The sequence below is a fragment of the Schistocerca nitens genome, unplaced genomic scaffold, assembly GCF_023898315.1.
Source record: "Schistocerca nitens isolate TAMUIC-IGC-003100 unplaced genomic scaffold, iqSchNite1.1 HiC_scaffold_228, whole genome shotgun sequence".
NCBI lineage: Eukaryota > Metazoa > Arthropoda > Insecta > Orthoptera > Acrididae > Schistocerca > Schistocerca nitens.
The window spans coordinates 27,985-46,882 of NW_026045769.1; the positions used below are offsets into that span (position 1 = coordinate 27,985).

The 18,898-nt window shown below is 51.5% G+C and overlaps 30 non-coding genes across 30 annotated transcripts; 6 read left to right on the forward strand and 24 right to left on the reverse strand.

Annotated features, from left to right (window-relative positions):
• Window positions 1-31: 31 nt before the first annotated feature.
• Window positions 32-104, reverse strand: Trnam-cau (transfer RNA methionine (anticodon CAU)). Its single transcript has one exon. It is a non-coding gene; the product is annotated as a tRNA-Met (tRNA).
• Window positions 105-476: 372 nt separating this feature from the next.
• Trnag-gcc (transfer RNA glycine (anticodon GCC)) lies at window positions 477-547 on the reverse strand. Its single transcript has one exon. It is a non-coding gene; the product is annotated as a tRNA-Gly (tRNA).
• A 347-nt stretch (window positions 548-894) lies between these two features.
• Window positions 895-966, forward strand: Trnag-ucc (transfer RNA glycine (anticodon UCC)). The gene has a single exon. It is a non-coding gene; the product is annotated as a tRNA-Gly (tRNA).
• A 597-nt stretch (window positions 967-1,563) lies between these two features.
• Window positions 1,564-1,637, reverse strand: Trnai-aau (transfer RNA isoleucine (anticodon AAU)). Its single transcript has one exon. It is a non-coding gene; the product is annotated as a tRNA-Ile (tRNA).
• A 198-nt stretch (window positions 1,638-1,835) lies between these two features.
• On the reverse strand, window positions 1,836-1,907 carry Trnae-uuc (transfer RNA glutamic acid (anticodon UUC)). The gene has a single exon. It is a non-coding gene; the product is annotated as a tRNA-Glu (tRNA).
• A 305-nt stretch (window positions 1,908-2,212) lies between these two features.
• Trnam-cau (transfer RNA methionine (anticodon CAU)) lies at window positions 2,213-2,285 on the reverse strand. The gene has a single exon. It is a non-coding gene; the product is annotated as a tRNA-Met (tRNA).
• Window positions 2,286-2,667: 382 nt separating this feature from the next.
• Window positions 2,668-2,738, reverse strand: Trnag-gcc (transfer RNA glycine (anticodon GCC)). The gene has a single exon. It is a non-coding gene; the product is annotated as a tRNA-Gly (tRNA).
• A 347-nt stretch (window positions 2,739-3,085) lies between these two features.
• Trnag-ucc (transfer RNA glycine (anticodon UCC)) lies at window positions 3,086-3,157 on the forward strand. Its single transcript has one exon. It is a non-coding gene; the product is annotated as a tRNA-Gly (tRNA).
• A 597-nt stretch (window positions 3,158-3,754) lies between these two features.
• Trnai-aau (transfer RNA isoleucine (anticodon AAU)) lies at window positions 3,755-3,828 on the reverse strand. Its single transcript has one exon. It is a non-coding gene; the product is annotated as a tRNA-Ile (tRNA).
• A 198-nt stretch (window positions 3,829-4,026) lies between these two features.
• Trnae-uuc (transfer RNA glutamic acid (anticodon UUC)) lies at window positions 4,027-4,098 on the reverse strand. Its single transcript has one exon. It is a non-coding gene; the product is annotated as a tRNA-Glu (tRNA).
• Window positions 4,099-4,403: 305 nt separating this feature from the next.
• On the reverse strand, window positions 4,404-4,476 carry Trnam-cau (transfer RNA methionine (anticodon CAU)). The gene has a single exon. It is a non-coding gene; the product is annotated as a tRNA-Met (tRNA).
• Window positions 4,477-4,858: 382 nt separating this feature from the next.
• On the reverse strand, window positions 4,859-4,929 carry Trnag-gcc (transfer RNA glycine (anticodon GCC)). Its single transcript has one exon. It is a non-coding gene; the product is annotated as a tRNA-Gly (tRNA).
• A 347-nt stretch (window positions 4,930-5,276) lies between these two features.
• On the forward strand, window positions 5,277-5,348 carry Trnag-ucc (transfer RNA glycine (anticodon UCC)). Its single transcript has one exon. It is a non-coding gene; the product is annotated as a tRNA-Gly (tRNA).
• Window positions 5,349-5,945: 597 nt separating this feature from the next.
• On the reverse strand, window positions 5,946-6,019 carry Trnai-aau (transfer RNA isoleucine (anticodon AAU)). Its single transcript has one exon. It is a non-coding gene; the product is annotated as a tRNA-Ile (tRNA).
• Window positions 6,020-6,217: 198 nt separating this feature from the next.
• On the reverse strand, window positions 6,218-6,289 carry Trnae-uuc (transfer RNA glutamic acid (anticodon UUC)). Its single transcript has one exon. It is a non-coding gene; the product is annotated as a tRNA-Glu (tRNA).
• A 305-nt stretch (window positions 6,290-6,594) lies between these two features.
• On the reverse strand, window positions 6,595-6,667 carry Trnam-cau (transfer RNA methionine (anticodon CAU)). Its single transcript has one exon. It is a non-coding gene; the product is annotated as a tRNA-Met (tRNA).
• Window positions 6,668-7,049: 382 nt separating this feature from the next.
• On the reverse strand, window positions 7,050-7,120 carry Trnag-gcc (transfer RNA glycine (anticodon GCC)). Its single transcript has one exon. It is a non-coding gene; the product is annotated as a tRNA-Gly (tRNA).
• Window positions 7,121-7,467: 347 nt separating this feature from the next.
• Trnag-ucc (transfer RNA glycine (anticodon UCC)) lies at window positions 7,468-7,539 on the forward strand. Its single transcript has one exon. It is a non-coding gene; the product is annotated as a tRNA-Gly (tRNA).
• A 597-nt stretch (window positions 7,540-8,136) lies between these two features.
• On the reverse strand, window positions 8,137-8,210 carry Trnai-aau (transfer RNA isoleucine (anticodon AAU)). The gene has a single exon. It is a non-coding gene; the product is annotated as a tRNA-Ile (tRNA).
• A 198-nt stretch (window positions 8,211-8,408) lies between these two features.
• On the reverse strand, window positions 8,409-8,480 carry Trnae-uuc (transfer RNA glutamic acid (anticodon UUC)). Its single transcript has one exon. It is a non-coding gene; the product is annotated as a tRNA-Glu (tRNA).
• Window positions 8,481-8,785: 305 nt separating this feature from the next.
• On the reverse strand, window positions 8,786-8,858 carry Trnam-cau (transfer RNA methionine (anticodon CAU)). The gene has a single exon. It is a non-coding gene; the product is annotated as a tRNA-Met (tRNA).
• Window positions 8,859-9,240: 382 nt separating this feature from the next.
• Trnag-gcc (transfer RNA glycine (anticodon GCC)) lies at window positions 9,241-9,311 on the reverse strand. The gene has a single exon. It is a non-coding gene; the product is annotated as a tRNA-Gly (tRNA).
• A 347-nt stretch (window positions 9,312-9,658) lies between these two features.
• Window positions 9,659-9,730, forward strand: Trnag-ucc (transfer RNA glycine (anticodon UCC)). Its single transcript has one exon. It is a non-coding gene; the product is annotated as a tRNA-Gly (tRNA).
• Window positions 9,731-10,327: 597 nt separating this feature from the next.
• Window positions 10,328-10,401, reverse strand: Trnai-aau (transfer RNA isoleucine (anticodon AAU)). Its single transcript has one exon. It is a non-coding gene; the product is annotated as a tRNA-Ile (tRNA).
• Window positions 10,402-10,599: 198 nt separating this feature from the next.
• Window positions 10,600-10,671, reverse strand: Trnae-uuc (transfer RNA glutamic acid (anticodon UUC)). Its single transcript has one exon. It is a non-coding gene; the product is annotated as a tRNA-Glu (tRNA).
• Window positions 10,672-10,976: 305 nt separating this feature from the next.
• Window positions 10,977-11,049, reverse strand: Trnam-cau (transfer RNA methionine (anticodon CAU)). Its single transcript has one exon. It is a non-coding gene; the product is annotated as a tRNA-Met (tRNA).
• Window positions 11,050-11,431: 382 nt separating this feature from the next.
• Window positions 11,432-11,502, reverse strand: Trnag-gcc (transfer RNA glycine (anticodon GCC)). Its single transcript has one exon. It is a non-coding gene; the product is annotated as a tRNA-Gly (tRNA).
• A 347-nt stretch (window positions 11,503-11,849) lies between these two features.
• Window positions 11,850-11,921, forward strand: Trnag-ucc (transfer RNA glycine (anticodon UCC)). The gene has a single exon. It is a non-coding gene; the product is annotated as a tRNA-Gly (tRNA).
• Window positions 11,922-12,518: 597 nt separating this feature from the next.
• Trnai-aau (transfer RNA isoleucine (anticodon AAU)) lies at window positions 12,519-12,592 on the reverse strand. Its single transcript has one exon. It is a non-coding gene; the product is annotated as a tRNA-Ile (tRNA).
• Window positions 12,593-18,577: 5,985 nt separating this feature from the next.
• Window positions 18,578-18,650, reverse strand: Trnam-cau (transfer RNA methionine (anticodon CAU)). Its single transcript has one exon. It is a non-coding gene; the product is annotated as a tRNA-Met (tRNA).
• Window positions 18,651-18,898: the final 248 nt, after the last annotated feature.

The following is an 18,898-nucleotide window of genomic DNA, read 5'->3' on the forward strand; positions in this document are numbered from 1 at the left end:
ACAGCATCACCATCAGTCACAGAAAATTAAATGCCCCGGGTGAGGATCGAACTCACGACCTTAAGATTATGAGACTTACGCGCTGCCTACTGCGCTACCGAGGCACGGGTGGAACCGCTTTTCCTGGAAACTGGGTAAGTACCATACCCAATGTTAGACGTAAAGACACTGTACTTCCTGGATAACGTGTTCTGTTGCTAGACGTGCATTGCCGGCCCAGTTGATTGCGGTGTTGCTGCAGCTTTTGCAAACGATAGGCAGCACTCCTTGTCGTTAACGTTCAGTGCGTCGGAGGCACCTGGACATAGCAAATTGTGAGGGCTAGTCTGTAGAACATGATGCGAGCGTCCTAGTGGGGACCCGCGAGTGCTGCGTTCTCGGTTCTTCTCAAGGGAATCCAGCTATACATTCTTGTGGATCGTGCATCTCAAGAGCACAAGCAGCACGGCAGCATTATCGCGGGAACAGCAAAACGATGCATCGGCCGGGAATCGAACCCGGGCCGCCCGCGTGGCAGGCGAGCATTCTACCACTGAACCACCGATGCTCGGGCCAGTAGTAACTTCACGCTGCTTGCCGAGCAGATGTCTCAAGGGAAAGTGGGACTGCCGTCAAGCGCCGTAGCATTCTGTCGAGAAGATGCTGCAGACGCTGAATCCTGCACTGCACTGCTAAAAAATGCCGCCAGAACGCGGTCCTCTGCGTACTCTTGCATCGCCGGCGCCGGCACCGACTCTTGCCAAAGGATGCGAAATGTGCGCGGATACGCCGTCCGAATGCGGCTGGATGTTCTCCCCTAGCCTACCTCGAAATGCGCCTGCCAGGTACGATCACCTTCGGCCGCTGCCGACAGGCGGGAAGCCGACACAGCGCGGCGTCGGGGCGCTTCCTTGTGCGGTGGTGGTGTAATGGTCAGCATAGTTGCCTTCCAAGCAGTTGATCCGGGTTCGATTCCCGGCCACCGCAACAGGCTTTTTAATTTCGCGTATGAGTACTTTCGCCACGCGCCCTTAAATTAATGTTTTTTTCCCCCTTCTTACTCGCTGCAGACCAGCCTATAGTGTGTCTCGACTTGTCTCGACTTTGCTCAGCTGACGCGAGAGCTGACGCTCTCAAATCGGCCTATATCAAAACGACAAGCACGAGAAACGACTGAGAGAGGTAAGGAGAGGCGAGGCGATGGGCACACAGCACTCCCCCATCCTTTCACGGTGGCGTGTCCATGACCGAATCGGGTTGTAGCTCCGAAAACAAAGGAGAAAGAAAAAATAGGAAGTAAAACTGCCAACAGTACCCTGTGTCCCCATGCGCTCACCTGCCCAAGTACTGACAAGGGCCAAAGTTGTTACAAATCGGCAATCGGACATTTTCTTTCATCTTGTCTTTATCGGTTGAGAACCAGTGTATTCAACATATTATGGCCATTGCCGAGTGAATGCTGTAGCGCTTCCCGACAAGTCGGGTTCGGATCCTCCGTCAACTTCCACGCAGGGTGATGATCTTTTGGTCATCACACTCGCCTGCTGAAATCGGCGCTGCCTTTTCGTAGTAGTAAAAGACTAGTGGCCCGTGGGGGGATCGAACCCACGACCTTCGCGTTATTAGCACGACGCTCTAACCAACTGAGCTAACGGGCCTCGGCAGATGCAGTTGCTCAGCCCTGCGCTGGAAACGTATGGCATGAAGCCGTACACCATTTCTATGGTCGTCGGACGTCTGCTTCCCTCGTCTATATTCTGCTGACGGTCACGAAACAGTAGCTATATTGCGAGCAGGACGGGAAACGGCAGCTCGGTCAGCTCAAACTTGTCACGGTTCGTGTGGAAAAAATTCCGTTCCGGTACCGGGAATCGAACCCGGGCCTCCTGGGTGAAAGCCAGGTATCCTAGCCACTAGACCACACCGGATGTGGGGGTGTCTCCGCCGGTTCGGACGGTCGCTTGTCGCATTTCGTGTCGTGTCCCGCGTCGGCGCCCTTCTCTCTTTGCGAGCGTCTTTGCGCATACTGACTGGCAAGGCGCGCACCTCAAACGTCTCAGAGCAATGCTTTTGGCTTCATGCTGTGCTGGGAGAAGAGGGAAAGGGAAGCTGTAAGTAGCAGTAACAGGAAGTAAACATTTTCCCGCTGAAGCGTTGAAACCGTTGTGGATAACAAACAAGAAATAAGTTAGTGCCCTAGCAACAGCATCACCATCAGTCACAGAAAATTAAATGCCCCGGGTGAGGATCGAACTCACGACCTTAAGATTATGAGACTTACGCGCTGCCTACTGCGCTACCGAGGCACGGGTGGAACCGCTTTTCCTGGAAACTGGGTAAGTACCATACCCAATGTTAGACGTAAAGACACTGTACTTCCTGGATAACGTGTTCTGTTGCTAGACGTGCATTGCCGGCCCAGTTGATTGCGGTGTTGCTGCAGCTTTTGCAAACGATAGGCAGCACTCCTTGTCGTTAACGTTCAGTGCGTCGGAGGCACCTGGACATAGCAAATTGTGAGGCCAGGCCGACGCTAGTCTGTAGAACATGATGCGAGCGTCCTAGTGGGGACCCGCGAGTGCTGCGTTCTCGGTTCTTCTCAAGGGAATCCAGCTATACATTCTTGTGGATCGTGCATCTCAAGAGCACAAGCAGCACGGCAGCATTATCGCGGGAACAGCAAAACGATGCATCGGCCGGGAATCGAACCCGGGCCGCCCGCGTGGCAGGCGAGCATTCTACCACTGAACCACCGATGCTCGGGCCAGTAGTAACTTCACGCTGCTTGCCGAGCAGATGTCTCAAGGGAAAGTGGGACTGCCGTCAAGCGCCGTAGCATTCTGTCGAGAAGATGCTGCAGACGCTGAATCCTGCACTGCACTGCTAAAAAATGCCGCCAGAACGCGGTCCTCTGCGTACTCTTGCATCGCCGGCGCCGGCACCGACTCTTGCCAAAGGATGCGAAATGTGCGCGGATACGCCGTCCGAATGCGGCTGGATGTTCTCCCCTAGCCTACCTCGAAATGCGCCTGCCAGGTACGATCACCTTCGGCCGCTGCCGACAGGCGGGAAGCCGACACAGCGCGGCGTCGGGGCGCTTCCTTGTGCGGTGGTGGTGTAATGGTCAGCATAGTTGCCTTCCAAGCAGTTGATCCGGGTTCGATTCCCGGCCACCGCAACAGGCTTTTTAATTTCGCGTATGAGTACTTTCGCCACGCGCCCTTAAATTAATGTTTTTTTCCCCCTTCTTACTCGCTGCAGACCAGCCTATAGTGTGTCTCGACTTGTCTCGACTTTGCTCAGCTGACGCGAGAGCTGACGCTCTCAAATCGGCCTATATCAAAACGACAAGCACGAGAAACGACTGAGAGAGGTAAGGAGAGGCGAGGCGATGGGCACACAGCACTCCCCCATCCTTTCACGGTGGCGTGTCCATGACCGAATCGGGTTGTAGCTCCGAAAACAAAGGAGAAAGAAAAAATAGGAAGTAAAACTGCCAACAGTACCCTGTGTCCCCATGCGCTCACCCGCCCAAGTACTGACAAGGGCCAAAGTTGTTACAAATCGGCAATCGGACATTTTCTTTCATCTTGTCTTTATCGGTTGAGAACCAGTGTATTCAACATATTATGGCCATTGCCGAGTGAATGCTGTAGCGCTTCCCGACAAGTCGGGTTCGGATCCTCCGTCAACTTCCACGCAGGGTGATGATCTTTTGGTCATCACACTCGCCTGCTGAAATCGGCGCTGCCTTTTCGTAGTAGTAAAAGACTAGTGGCCCGTGGGGGGATCGAACCCACGACCTTCGCGTTATTAGCACGACGCTCTAACCAACTGAGCTAACGGGCCTCGGCAGATGCAGTTGCTCAGCCCTGCGCTGGAAACGTATGGCATGAAGCCGTACACCATTTCTATGGTCGTCGGACGTCTGCTTCCCTCGTCTATATTCTGCTGACGGTCACGAAACAGTAGCTATATTGCGAGCAGGACGGGAAACGGCAGCTCGGTCAGCTCAAACTTGTCACGGTTCGTGTGGAAAAAATTCCGTTCCGGTACCGGGAATCGAACCCGGGCCTCCTGGGTGAAAGCCAGGTATCCTAGCCACTAGACCACACCGGATGTGGGGGTGTCTCCGCCGGTTCGGACGGTCGCTTGTCGCATTTCGTGTCGTGTCCCGCGTCGGCGCCCTTCTCTCTTTGCGAGCGTCTTTGCGCATACTGACTGGCAAGGCGCGCACCTCAAACGTCTCAGAGCAATGCTTTTGGCTTCATGCTGTGCTGGGAGAAGAGGGAAAGGGAAGCTGTAAGTAGCAGTAACAGGAAGTAAACATTTTCCCGCTGAAGCGTTGAAACCGTTGTGGATAACAAACAAGAAATAAGTTAGTGCCCTAGCAACAGCATCACCATCAGTCACAGAAAATTAAATGCCCCGGGTGAGGATCGAACTCACGACCTTAAGATTATGAGACTTACGCGCTGCCTACTGCGCTACCGAGGCACGGGTGGAACCGCTTTTCCTGGAAACTGGGTAAGTACCATACCCAATGTTAGACGTAAAGACACTGTACTTCCTGGATAACGTGTTCTGTTGCTAGACGTGCATTGCCGGCCCAGTTGATTGCGGTGTTGCTGCAGCTTTTGCAAACGATAGGCAGCACTCCTTGTCGTTAACGTTCAGTGCGTCGGAGGCACCTGGACATAGCAAATTGTGAGGCCAGGCCGACGCTAGTCTGTAGAACATGATGCGAGCGTCCTAGTGGGGACCCGCGAGTGCTGCGTTCTCGGTTCTTCTCAAGGGAATCCAGCTATACATTCTTGTGGATCGTGCATCTCAAGAGCACAAGCAGCACGGCAGCATTATCGCGGGAACAGCAAAACGATGCATCGGCCGGGAATCGAACCCGGGCCGCCCGCGTGGCAGGCGAGCATTCTACCACTGAACCACCGATGCTCGGGCCAGTAGTAACTTCACGCTGCTTGCCGAGCAGATGTCTCAAGGGAAAGTGGGACTGCCGTCAAGCGCCGTAGCATTCTGTCGAGAAGATGCTGCAGACGCTGAATCCTGCACTGCACTGCTAAAAAATGCCGCCAGAACGCGGTCCTCTGCGTACTCTTGCATCGCCGGCGCCGGCACCGACTCTTGCCAAAGGATGCGAAATGTGCGCGGATACGCCGTCCGAATGCGGCTGGATGTTCTCCCCTAGCCTACCTCGAAATGCGCCTGCCAGGTACGATCACCTTCGGCCGCTGCCGACAGGCGGGAAGCCGACACAGCGCGGCGTCGGGGCGCTTCCTTGTGCGGTGGTGGTGTAATGGTCAGCATAGTTGCCTTCCAAGCAGTTGATCCGGGTTCGATTCCCGGCCACCGCAACAGGCTTTTTAATTTCGCGTATGAGTACTTTCGCCACGCGCCCTTAAATTAATGTTTTTTTCCCCCTTCTTACTCGCTGCAGACCAGCCTATAGTGTGTCTCGACTTGTCTCGACTTTGCTCAGCTGACGCGAGAGCTGACGCTCTCAAATCGGCCTATATCAAAACGACAAGCACGAGAAACGACTGAGAGAGGTAAGGAGAGGCGAGGCGATGGGCACACAGCACTCCCCCATCCTTTCACGGTGGCGTGTCCATGACCGAATCGGGTTGTAGCTCCGAAAACAAAGGAGAAAGAAAAAATAGGAAGTAAAACTGCCAACAGTACCCTGTGTCCCCATGCGCTCACCCGCCCAAGTACTGACAAGGGCCAAAGTTGTTACAAATCGGCAATCGGACATTTTCTTTCATCTTGTCTTTATCGGTTGAGAACCAGTGTATTCAACATATTATGGCCATTGCCGAGTGAATGCTGTAGCGCTTCCCGACAAGTCGGGTTCGGATCCTCCGTCAACTTCCACGCAGGGTGATGATCTTTTGGTCATCACACTCGCCTGCTGAAATCGGCGCTGCCTTTTCGTAGTAGTAAAAGACTAGTGGCCCGTGGGGGGATCGAACCCACGACCTTCGCGTTATTAGCACGACGCTCTAACCAACTGAGCTAACGGGCCTCGGCAGATGCAGTTGCTCAGCCCTGCGCTGGAAACGTATGGCATGAAGCCGTACACCATTTCTATGGTCGTCGGACGTCTGCTTCCCTCGTCTATATTCTGCTGACGGTCACGAAACAGTAGCTATATTGCGAGCAGGACGGGAAACGGCAGCTCGGTCAGCTCAAACTTGTCACGGTTCGTGTGGAAAAAATTCCGTTCCGGTACCGGGAATCGAACCCGGGCCTCCTGGGTGAAAGCCAGGTATCCTAGCCACTAGACCACACCGGATGTGGGGGTGTCTCCGCCGGTTCGGACGGTCGCTTGTCGCATTTCGTGTCGTGTCCCGCGTCGGCGCCCTTCTCTCTTTGCGAGCGTCTTTGCGCATACTGACTGGCAAGGCGCGCACCTCAAACGTCTCAGAGCAATGCTTTTGGCTTCATGCTGTGCTGGGAGAAGAGGGAAAGGGAAGCTGTAAGTAGCAGTAACAGGAAGTAAACATTTTCCCGCTGAAGCGTTGAAACCGTTGTGGATAACAAACAAGAAATAAGTTAGTGCCCTAGCAACAGCATCACCATCAGTCACAGAAAATTAAATGCCCCGGGTGAGGATCGAACTCACGACCTTAAGATTATGAGACTTACGCGCTGCCTACTGCGCTACCGAGGCACGGGTGGAACCGCTTTTCCTGGAAACTGGGTAAGTACCATACCCAATGTTAGACGTAAAGACACTGTACTTCCTGGATAACGTGTTCTGTTGCTAGACGTGCATTGCCGGCCCAGTTGATTGCGGTGTTGCTGCAGCTTTTGCAAACGATAGGCAGCACTCCTTGTCGTTAACGTTCAGTGCGTCGGAGGCACCTGGACATAGCAAATTGTGAGGCCAGGCCGACGCTAGTCTGTAGAACATGATGCGAGCGTCCTAGTGGGGACCCGCGAGTGCTGCGTTCTCGGTTCTTCTCAAGGGAATCCAGCTATACATTCTTGTGGATCGTGCATCTCAAGAGCACAAGCAGCACGGCAGCATTATCGCGGGAACAGCAAAACGATGCATCGGCCGGGAATCGAACCCGGGCCGCCCGCGTGGCAGGCGAGCATTCTACCACTGAACCACCGATGCTCGGGCCAGTAGTAACTTCACGCTGCTTGCCGAGCAGATGTCTCAAGGGAAAGTGGGACTGCCGTCAAGCGCCGTAGCATTCTGTCGAGAAGATGCTGCAGACGCTGAATCCTGCACTGCACTGCTAAAAAATGCCGCCAGAACGCGGTCCTCTGCGTACTCTTGCATCGCCGGCGCCGGCACCGACTCTTGCCAAAGGATGCGAAATGTGCGCGGATACGCCGTCCGAATGCGGCTGGATGTTCTCCCCTAGCCTACCTCGAAATGCGCCTGCCAGGTACGATCACCTTCGGCCGCTGCCGACAGGCGGGAAGCCGACACAGCGCGGCGTCGGGGCGCTTCCTTGTGCGGTGGTGGTGTAATGGTCAGCATAGTTGCCTTCCAAGCAGTTGATCCGGGTTCGATTCCCGGCCACCGCAACAGGCTTTTTAATTTCGCGTATGAGTACTTTCGCCACGCGCCCTTAAATTAATGTTTTTTTCCCCCTTCTTACTCGCTGCAGACCAGCCTATAGTGTGTCTCGACTTGTCTCGACTTTGCTCAGCTGACGCGAGAGCTGACGCTCTCAAATCGGCCTATATCAAAACGACAAGCACGAGAAACGACTGAGAGAGGTAAGGAGAGGCGAGGCGATGGGCACACAGCACTCCCCCATCCTTTCACGGTGGCGTGTCCATGACCGAATCGGGTTGTAGCTCCGAAAACAAAGGAGAAAGAAAAAATAGGAAGTAAAACTGCCAACAGTACCCTGTGTCCCCATGCGCTCACCCGCCCAAGTACTGACAAGGGCCAAAGTTGTTACAAATCGGCAATCGGACATTTTCTTTCATCTTGTCTTTATCGGTTGAGAACCAGTGTATTCAACATATTATGGCCATTGCCGAGTGAATGCTGTAGCGCTTCCCGACAAGTCGGGTTCGGATCCTCCGTCAACTTCCACGCAGGGTGATGATCTTTTGGTCATCACACTCGCCTGCTGAAATCGGCGCTGCCTTTTCGTAGTAGTAAAAGACTAGTGGCCCGTGGGGGGATCGAACCCACGACCTTCGCGTTATTAGCACGACGCTCTAACCAACTGAGCTAACGGGCCTCGGCAGATGCAGTTGCTCAGCCCTGCGCTGGAAACGTATGGCATGAAGCCGTACACCATTTCTATGGTCGTCGGACGTCTGCTTCCCTCGTCTATATTCTGCTGACGGTCACGAAACAGTAGCTATATTGCGAGCAGGACGGGAAACGGCAGCTCGGTCAGCTCAAACTTGTCACGGTTCGTGTGGAAAAAATTCCGTTCCGGTACCGGGAATCGAACCCGGGCCTCCTGGGTGAAAGCCAGGTATCCTAGCCACTAGACCACACCGGATGTGGGGGTGTCTCCGCCGGTTCGGACGGTCGCTTGTCGCATTTCGTGTCGTGTCCCGCGTCGGCGCCCTTCTCTCTTTGCGAGCGTCTTTGCGCATACTGACTGGCAAGGCGCGCACCTCAAACGTCTCAGAGCAATGCTTTTGGCTTCATGCTGTGCTGGGAGAAGAGGGAAAGGGAAGCTGTAAGTAGCAGTAACAGGAAGTAAACATTTTCCCGCTGAAGCGTTGAAACCGTTGTGGATAACAAACAAGAAATAAGTTAGTGCCCTAGCAACAGCATCACCATCAGTCACAGAAAATTAAATGCCCCGGGTGAGGATCGAACTCACGACCTTAAGATTATGAGACTTACGCGCTGCCTACTGCGCTACCGAGGCACGGGTGGAACCGCTTTTCCTGGAAACTGGGTAAGTACCATACCCAATGTTAGACGTAAAGACACTGTACTTCCTGGATAACGTGTTCTGTTGCTAGACGTGCATTGCCGGCCCAGTTGATTGCGGTGTTGCTGCAGCTTTTGCAAACGATAGGCAGCACTCCTTGTCGTTAACGTTCAGTGCGTCGGAGGCACCTGGACATAGCAAATTGTGAGGCCAGGCCGACGCTAGTCTGTAGAACATGATGCGAGCGTCCTAGTGGGGACCCGCGAGTGCTGCGTTCTCGGTTCTTCTCAAGGGAATCCAGCTATACATTCTTGTGGATCGTGCATCTCAAGAGCACAAGCAGCACGGCAGCATTATCGCGGGAACAGCAAAACGATGCATCGGCCGGGAATCGAACCCGGGCCGCCCGCGTGGCAGGCGAGCATTCTACCACTGAACCACCGATGCTCGGGCCAGTAGTAACTTCACGCTGCTTGCCGAGCAGATGTCTCAAGGGAAAGTGGGACTGCCGTCAAGCGCCGTAGCATTCTGTCGAGAAGATGCTGCAGACGCTGAATCCTGCACTGCACTGCTAAAAAATGCCGCCAGAACGCGGTCCTCTGCGTACTCTTGCATCGCCGGCGCCGGCACCGACTCTTGCCAAAGGATGCGAAATGTGCGCGGATACGCCGTCCGAATGCGGCTGGATGTTCTCCCCTAGCCTACCTCGAAATGCGCCTGCCAGGTACGATCACCTTCGGCCGCTGCCGACAGGCGGGAAGCCGACACAGCGCGGCGTCGGGGCGCTTCCTTGTGCGGTGGTGGTGTAATGGTCAGCATAGTTGCCTTCCAAGCAGTTGATCCGGGTTCGATTCCCGGCCACCGCAACAGGCTTTTTAATTTCGCGTATGAGTACTTTCGCCACGCGCCCTTAAATTAATGTTTTTTTCCCCCTTCTTACTCGCTGCAGACCAGCCTATAGTGTGTCTCGACTTGTCTCGACTTTGCTCAGCTGACGCGAGAGCTGACGCTCTCAAATCGGCCTATATCAAAACGACAAGCACGAGAAACGACTGAGAGAGGTAAGGAGAGGCGAGGCGATGGGCACACAGCACTCCCCCATCCTTTCACGGTGGCGTGTCCATGACCGAATCGGGTTGTAGCTCCGAAAACAAAGGAGAAAGAAAAAATAGGAAGTAAAACTGCCAACAGTACCCTGTGTCCCCATGCGCTCACCCGCCCAAGTACTGACAAGGGCCAAAGTTGTTACAAATCGGCAATCGGACATTTTCTTTCATCTTGTCTTTATCGGTTGAGAACCAGTGTATTCAACATATTATGGCCATTGCCGAGTGAATGCTGTAGCGCTTCCCGACAAGTCGGGTTCGGATCCTCCGTCAACTTCCACGCAGGGTGATGATCTTTTGGTCATCACACTCGCCTGCTGAAATCGGCGCTGCCTTTTCGTAGTAGTAAAAGACTAGTGGCCCGTGGGGGGATCGAACCCACGACCTTCGCGTTATTAGCACGACGCTCTAACCAACTGAGCTAACGGGCCTCGGCAGATGCAGTTGCTCAGCCCTGCGCTGGAAACGTATGGCATGAAGCCGTACACCATTTCTATGGTCGTCGGACGTCTGCTTCCCTCGTCTATATTCTGCTGACGGTCACGAAACAGTAGCTATATTGCGAGCAGGACGGGAAACGGCAGCTCGGTCAGCTCAAACTTGTCACGGTTCGTGTGGAAAAAATTCCGTTCCGGTACCGGGAATCGAACCCGGGCCTCCTGGGTGAAAGCCAGGTATCCTAGCCACTAGACCACACCGGATGTGGGGGTGTCTCCGCCGGTTCGGACGGTCGCTTGTCGCATTTCGTGTCGTGTCCCGCGTCGGCGCCCTTCTCTCTTTGCGAGCGTCTTTGCGCATACTGACTGGCAAGGCGCGCACCTCAAACGTCTCAGAGCAATGCTTTTGGCTTCATGCTGTGCTGGGAGAAGAGGGAAAGGGAAGCTGTAAGTAGCAGTAACAGGAAGTAAACATTTTCCCGCTGAAGCGTTGAAACCGTTGTGGATAACAAACAAGAAATAAGTTAGTGCCCTAGCAACAGCATCACCATCAGTCACAGAAAATTAAATGCCCCGGGTGAGGATCGAACTCACGACCTTAAGATTATGAGACTTACGCGCTGCCTACTGCGCTACCGAGGCACGGGTGGAACCGCTTTTCCTGGAAACTGGGTAAGTACCATACCCAATGTTAGACGTAAAGACACTGTACTTCCTGGATAACGTGTTCTGTTGCTAGACGTGCATTGCCGGCCCAGTTGATTGCGGTGTTGCTGCAGCTTTTGCAAACGATAGGCAGCACTCCTTGTCGTTAACGTTCAGTGCGTCGGAGGCACCTGGACATAGCAAATTGTGAGGCCAGGCCGACGCTAGTCTGTAGAACATGATGCGAGCGTCCTAGTGGGGACCCGCGAGTGCTGCGTTCTCGGTTCTTCTCAAGGGAATCCAGCTATACATTCTTGTGGATCGTGCATCTCAAGAGCACAAGCAGCACGGCAGCATTATCGCGGGAACAGCAAAACGATGCATCGGCCGGGAATCGAACCCGGGCCGCCCGCGTGGCAGGCGAGCATTCTACCACTGAACCACCGATGCTCGGGCCAGTAGTAACTTCACGCTGCTTGCCGAGCAGATGTCTCAAGGGAAAGTGGGACTGCCGTCAAGCGCCGTAGCATTCTGTCGAGAAGATGCTGCAGACGCTGAATCCTGCACTGCACTGCTAAAAAATGCCGCCAGAACGCGGTCCTCTGCGTACTCTTGCATCGCCGGCGCCGGCACCGACTCTTGCCAAAGGATGCGAAATGTGCGCGGATACGCCGTCCGAATGCGGCTGGATGTTCTCCCCTAGCCTACCTCGAAATGCGCCTGCCAGGTACGATCACCTTCGGCCGCTGCCGACAGGCGGGAAGCCGACACAGCGCGGCGTCGGGGCGCTTCCTTGTGCGGTGGTGGTGTAATGGTCAGCATAGTTGCCTTCCAAGCAGTTGATCCGGGTTCGATTCCCGGCCACCGCAACAGGCTTTTTAATTTCGCGTATGAGTACTTTCGCCACGCGCCCTTAAATTAATGTTTTTTTCCCCCTTCTTACTCGCTGCAGACCAGCCTATAGTGTGTCTCGACTTGTCTCGACTTTGCTCAGCTGACGCGAGAGCTGACGCTCTCAAATCGGCCTATATCAAAACGACAAGCACGAGAAACGACTGAGAGAGGTAAGGAGAGGCGAGGCGATGGGCACACAGCACTCCCCCATCCTTTCACGGTGGCGTGTCCATGACCGAATCGGGTTGTAGCTCCGAAAACAAAGGAGAAAGAAAAAATAGGAAGTAAAACTGCCAACAGTACCCTGTGTCCCCATGCGCTCACCCGCCCAAGTACTGACAAGGGCCAAAGTTGTTACAAATCGGCAATCGGACATTTTCTTTCATCTTGTCTTTATCGGTTGAGAACCAGTGTATTCAACATATTATGGCCATTGCCGAGTGAATGCTGTAGCGCTTCCCGACAAGTCGGGTTCGGATCCTCCGTCAACTTCCACGCAGGGTGATGATCTTTTGGTCATCACACTCGCCTGCTGAAATCGGCGCTGCCTTTTCGTAGTAGTAAAAGACTAGTGGCCCGTGGGGGGATCGAACCCACGACCTTCGCGTTATTAGCACGACGCTCTAACCAACTGAGCTAACGGGCCTCGGCAGATGCAGTTGCTCAGCCCTGCGCTGGAAACGTATGGCATGAAGCCGTACACCATTTCTATGGTCGTCGGACGTCTGCTTCCCTCGTCTATATTCTGCTGACGGTCACGAAACAGTAGCTATATTGCGAGCAGGACGGGAAACGGCAGCTCGGTCAGCTCAAACTTGTCACGGTTCGTGTGGAAAAAATTCCGTTCCGGTACCGGGAATCGAACCCGGGCCTCCTGGGTGAAAGCCAGGTATCCTAGCCACTTTTTTTTTTTTTTTTTTTTTTTTTGTTTTTTTTTTTTTTAGGGCCTCCCTTCTCCCCTTACAGCCCTCCTTGCGCTCTCCATGAATGCCTTCCTTGGCGAGCTTCTTCAGCTATAGCAAAAGAAATCAAATTCTCCAGATTCACTGGCGTCGTACAACAATACACGAAATATATTCTAGTTCTTCCGGATTACAAGGAGTTCATTGCTTCGTCTTCTTTTTAGTAGAAGTGTAACGAAAAATAGAAATCGTTCTCAAAACAAAGAAAAAAAAATGTCTCCCCTCAAAAACAAAAAATGAGGTATAAGAAAGAAAAGAAAACCGCAGGTTCTTCAAGCGCCTTAGGCGAAATGATAACGAAAAGAGTCTGCAGTGTTTACTTGTACTTGAGAACTTCACCGTGGAAATGTTGACAGGAATCACCCAATTCCCTGTTTCTCAAACAGTATGGTTAACATATTCCCAAAATCCCTCTTAATGTTCGGGAACTGGTTTCTTCGCCAATATGCCGTTTCCATATAAGCAGTAAAGGCATGAATATCGTCGTCTCCGTGTTTAGTTATGACGTAATTGACAAAATGTCCCAGCATCCACATAACAGTATTGATTTTCGTTTTGGGGTAATACCGTGTATCAGGCCACAGGAGGATATCAGTTGTATAAAGACTTTCAGTGCTACGTGTGAGCAGCGCCAATCGTTTCCGCACCCAATGCCAGTTGAACTGATGCCCGCAGCAAGTAAACCTGTGCCTCAGAGTGTCTACTAATCCACATTTGAGGCAGTTGGCAGTAGCACTTAAGCCAATGCGGTGGAGTTTTTCGTTGGTTGGAATAAGATTGTGGACTACTGTATACCAGGCGGAAAGCACATCGGAGGAATGAATTTTGAGAGTAATATTGGTCCACACTGCCGTCCAGACGATTCTTGGGTAGTGCATTTCAATTGTATTTGGAGCTTCGTACTTCTGCCACTGAGCAATGATGAACACTGTCGTGAGACAAGGACTTGTGAAAACTATGTCACCTAAGTAACTCATTTCGAGGTAATAAACACCGACATGTTGCAATTGAAAGTTGAGTTTCCCGATGTCAATTGGCGGTGTCATACATTGAGGGCGAACAATGCGAAACAGCTTCGATGTGATAGTATGGGGCATCGTGTTAAGTAACACAGTTGTTCGTTTTATATAGAGTGCTGTCGCCTTTCGACGGATATCAGCGAGTTGCAGGCCCCCAGCTTGCACTGACTTAGACAGTGTGGTATAGGTTAACTTAAAAATATGACCGAGCCACACAAACCTGCTGGACAAACGCATGATCTTATGGGCTTGCATTTTGGGAAGGGGGAACACCTGAGCGACATAATAAGCTTTACAGAGTATATATGTATTCAAAATCCTGATCTTCTGGAGGATATTTGTCGATCGCCAGGTGTTTTCCACTATAGCTCCCTGTATTCGATTGGCAGTAAGTTTCCAGTTTTTAGCTGCCATACGTAAGGGACACCTATCGATGATGATTCCCAGAGCAACATGTTGTTCGACGATCTGTGCCCATGGTATAGCAAGAGAGTCGAAGCCCCGTAAGCTGAGAACCTTACATTTACCCTCACTGAGTTTCGCTCCAGAAGCAGTGCTGTAAGTATCAATCTCAGCCCGCAATTGGGCCACTTCAGACTCATGACGTAGGATAACAGCAACATCATCGGCGTAAGCCCTCACAGTAAGATTACTCCCTAAGACAGAAAGGCCAGTTAAGGTGATACACAATCTCTTCAGAAATGGCTCGAGCGACAAAACAAAGAGCGACATCGACAACGGACTGCCTTGCGGGACACCTCGTCGTATACTAACAGCTTGTGTCAGCTGACCGTTAACGGTGATCCTAGCAGTAATGCCTGTCATCATATTCCGAATGACTGCCACAGCTCGTTCTTCGAGTCCAATTCGTTGCAGGATGCGTTCTAAATAGTGATGACTAACGCGGTCGAAAGCTTTGCAAAAGTCAAGAAAAAGGAAAGCACATTTGATGTTGGTGACGGCCGCTACTGAAATAACGTCTCTGTACTCCGCAACCGGAGTCATAATGGATCTCCCTGGAAGGCAAGACTGATGGGAGTGAATAACTTTCCCAAGGATGGGGGTCATTCTGCTATTAATCGCTCGGGCAATCGTTTTATAATCAAAGTTCAATAATGTGATTGGACGGAGATTATCAACTCGCTTGTGACCAGTTCTCTTCGGGACTAAAACAATTCTACCCACTTTGAACTCGGCAGGAAGAGGACCACCACGCATGACTTCGTTAACAATTTCAGTAAAAGTACCACCAAGGACATTCCAGAATTTAATATAAAATTCCTTGGGCAAACCATCAGGACCAGGCGATTTAAAGGAAGGCGACTTGGAGATCAAGGCTAAAACTTCCTCGGGAGTGAAATCCGATAAAAAGTCGACATTTTCAGCAGGAGTAATCGCCCTATCAAAAACATTGACCACGGCACTGACAGCAGGGTCGTTGACAATCCCACTGGAATACAGTCGTTGGAAATGGTGGTGAATTTCACTAACAATGGCCGCTTGAGTAGAGAGTAATTCCCCATTATCTCTTTCCAAAACATCAATGAAAGCTCGGCGGCGGCGTGATAAATGCTTGAATAAATGGTACATAGATGTCATTTCGTCCGCTAAAACAGATTTAGGTTTGGATTTAACCTTCAGACCTTCCAACTGTTGACGCTTCAAGCTGACAAGTTTAGCCTTGACACGTTGAATTGATGGAAAGTTAGTGGTGGTCGCAGTGGATGAATCATACAGTTGTCGCAGCACAGTGTAGTAAAACTCAAAGGTTTGCTTGCAGGCGCGTGCTTTCTGAGCACTGTAATAAATGAGACTTTTTCGAAGCTTTGGTTTCGCAACAGTGGTCCACCATATCGCCTTAGTCGGATAAAAAGTGATGGAACGCAAACAAGTTACCCACACATGCCTGATAACGTCAAATATTTCAGCGTCCGCCAGATGCGATACGTTTAACATCCACGGGGAACGAAATAATTTGGTAGGCTGTCGATTTAAGCGAACTGTTGCCGCAACAGCGCAATGGTCGGTAAAACTAGCCGGGATTACGTCAACCGCTAGGAGTCTGTCACTGATACAGTCCGATAGATAAATTCTATCCAGACGGCTGCATGAAGTACCGGTGAAAAAAGTAAATTTAACTAAAGTAGGATACTTCAGTTCCCAAGCATCTTTCAGCTTAATATTCTTAACGAGCTCGTGCAGTTCTTTACAGTAGTTAAAATTAGGAGACTGATCGTTTTTACGTAGAACACAGTTGAAGTCACCTCCTATTATCAGGTTTGGAGGACTTCTCCGCAACAGATACGTAACCTCCTCCTTATAAAAACGTGACCGTTCGAATTTGTTGCTGGTGCCTGACGGGGCATATAAGTTAACAAGGGTTACATCAAATATTTTACAGCTCACTCCTCGACCGGAATCTAAAAACTCGATCTCCTCAACTGGAATACCTTCCCGTAATAAAAGTGCGGTACCTGTACTTTCCTCAGGAGCAACGTTTGATATGGTTTTAAAACCAGAGATGAAGAGATTCAAAACAGTAACTTCCTGCAACAACACAATATCTGCGTCAGATTCGTAGAGAAACTGCTGTAGTGCCGCAATTTTGAGATCAGATCGAATCTTATTTATGTTCAGGGAGACGAATTTGTACGCTTGCGCCATTATGACAGTGAGGGACGTAAAGGGTCACTAAACAACACTGGTTGCATTACAATGTCAGAGAAACGTCGGAATGGATTGCATTGTCGGGAGAATCACGAACGGTCACTTGGGTGTCGTTGGGTTTGTTTTTCTTCCGTACTGCGTTGACGTTTGGTTGAACTTTGGTCCTACTACGTGCTCTGCTAGGGAACACATCGGCAGACGGAGGTGTGGGAGGGTCCTGAGTTACTTCGCAATCCATAACGTGATGGGACGCCTCAGCCATCGGATCTACAGAAAGAACTGGCTCAGAAGGTGGCCGGCACTCAATTTCCACCTTAGGACAAGTTTGTCTGTTGTCACTAGCACGAACTTCGTGTTTGTTTGGAGACGGACGTTGACTTCCTTCCGTTTGTACACAAGTACTGCCTTCCTCGTTATGCATTTCGGAAACACTCGCTTGTTGTGATTCGGCCTGTGGTGACGTCGCGAATTCAGGCGGCGTGCTCGGCTGTTGTGGTGCCAAAGCTGCCTGTACGTCACTCGGAATGACGTCAATAGCCGCAGCGTCGACAGCTGCGTGTGACGGTTCAGAAAAACTTGAGTCATTTACCGTAACCGGCATCTCTTTTGGGACGCCGTGTTCTAATTCCTGGAGATCCTCGTCCGGACTATCATCATCACACGTTCGACGCCGTTTGTGGCTCAGCTGCTGCACGTCAGATTTGGAATCAGGCGTATCTGTAACCGGTTGTGAAGGAAAGGGTGGAAATTCGGCAACAGGCAAACCAGGCCCCGGGGGCAATATTTCACTATCACTAGGGCGTTCGATATCCGTGATGGGTGCCTCCCTAACAAGATCGGCCAATGTCAATTTTTTACGCTGTTCCAAAGTACTTTTGAGAACAAAGACACGTTTAGGGCAGTTCGTACGCAAGTGGCCAGTTTCATTACAAATAAAGCATGTGCCTGGTTGCCCACTGTACGTGACATGCACTTTATACCCACAAACAAGAAGATGGGAGGGGATATCTTGCTTGACGTGCATTTCGACTGACCGGACTCCACTAAAACACTGTAACCGATGTTGATTAGACCAACGTTCGTTACGGATTTGCTTGACCTCCCCATACTTCGTCAAAATCTCACGTAAGTAACAGTTTTCAACTTCCGGCGGCAGGTTGTACACACGGACATTTTTGTATTCTACATCAGCACTGGATATGAGAACAGTACTCACCGAGGCGTCACGATGACGGAACTCAGCTCTTCCACCATGTTTTAACAGAATCCTCTCCAGTAACACAGGGTTGAACAACTTGACGAAGAAACAGTAGAGATCGGTGTCGTAATACGCAGTATGAACCTGGTCAGACGTAATACCAATGACATCCACTATGAAATCGTGAACTTCCATGGAACTCGGTTGAACATGACGCGTAGACTTGTCAAATTCGAAACACAGAGTACATTTCCTTGGGAACAACCTGGAAGACATATCCACGTATTAAGCGGACGAGACCGCTAACACAAAACGAAACAAAACACTAAAAGCTAAATGAATTGATGGAAGCACAAGACAGCAAATCTAGCAAACAACGAAACTATTCACGGCTTGCACACGCTATGGCGGAGCGAAGGCACAACACGTGCGACCTGCACGGCGTCGCAAGCGGAACTGCAGCCACTAGACCACACCGGATGTGGGGGTGTCTCCGCCGGTTCGGACGGTCGCTTGTCGCATTTCGTGTCGTGTCCCGCGTCGGCGCCCTTCTCTCTTTGCGAGCGTCTTTGCGCATACTGACTGGCAAGGCGCGCACCTCAAACGTCTCAGAGCAATGCTTTTGGCTTCATGCTGTGCTGGGAGAAGAGGGAAAGGGAAGCTGTAAGTAGCAGTAACAGGAAGTAAACATTTTCCCGCTGAAGCGTTGAAACCGTTGTGGATAACAAACAAGAAATAAGTTAGTGCCCTAGCAACAGCATCACCATCAGTCACAGAAAATTAAATGCCCCGGGTGAGGATCGAACTCACGACCTTAAGATTATGAGACTTACGCGCTGCCTACTGCGCTACCGAGGCACGGGTGGAACCGCTTTTCCTGGAAACTGGGTAAGTACCATACCCAATGTTAGACGTAAAGACACTGTACTTCCTGGATAACGTGTTCTGTTGCTAGACGTGCATTGCCGGCCCAGTTGATTGCGGTGTTGCTGCAGCTTTTGCAAACGATAGGCAGCACTCCTTGTCGTTAACGTTCAGTGCGTCGGAGGCACCTGGACATAGCAAATTGTGAGGCCAGGCCGACGCTAGTCTGTAGAACATGATGC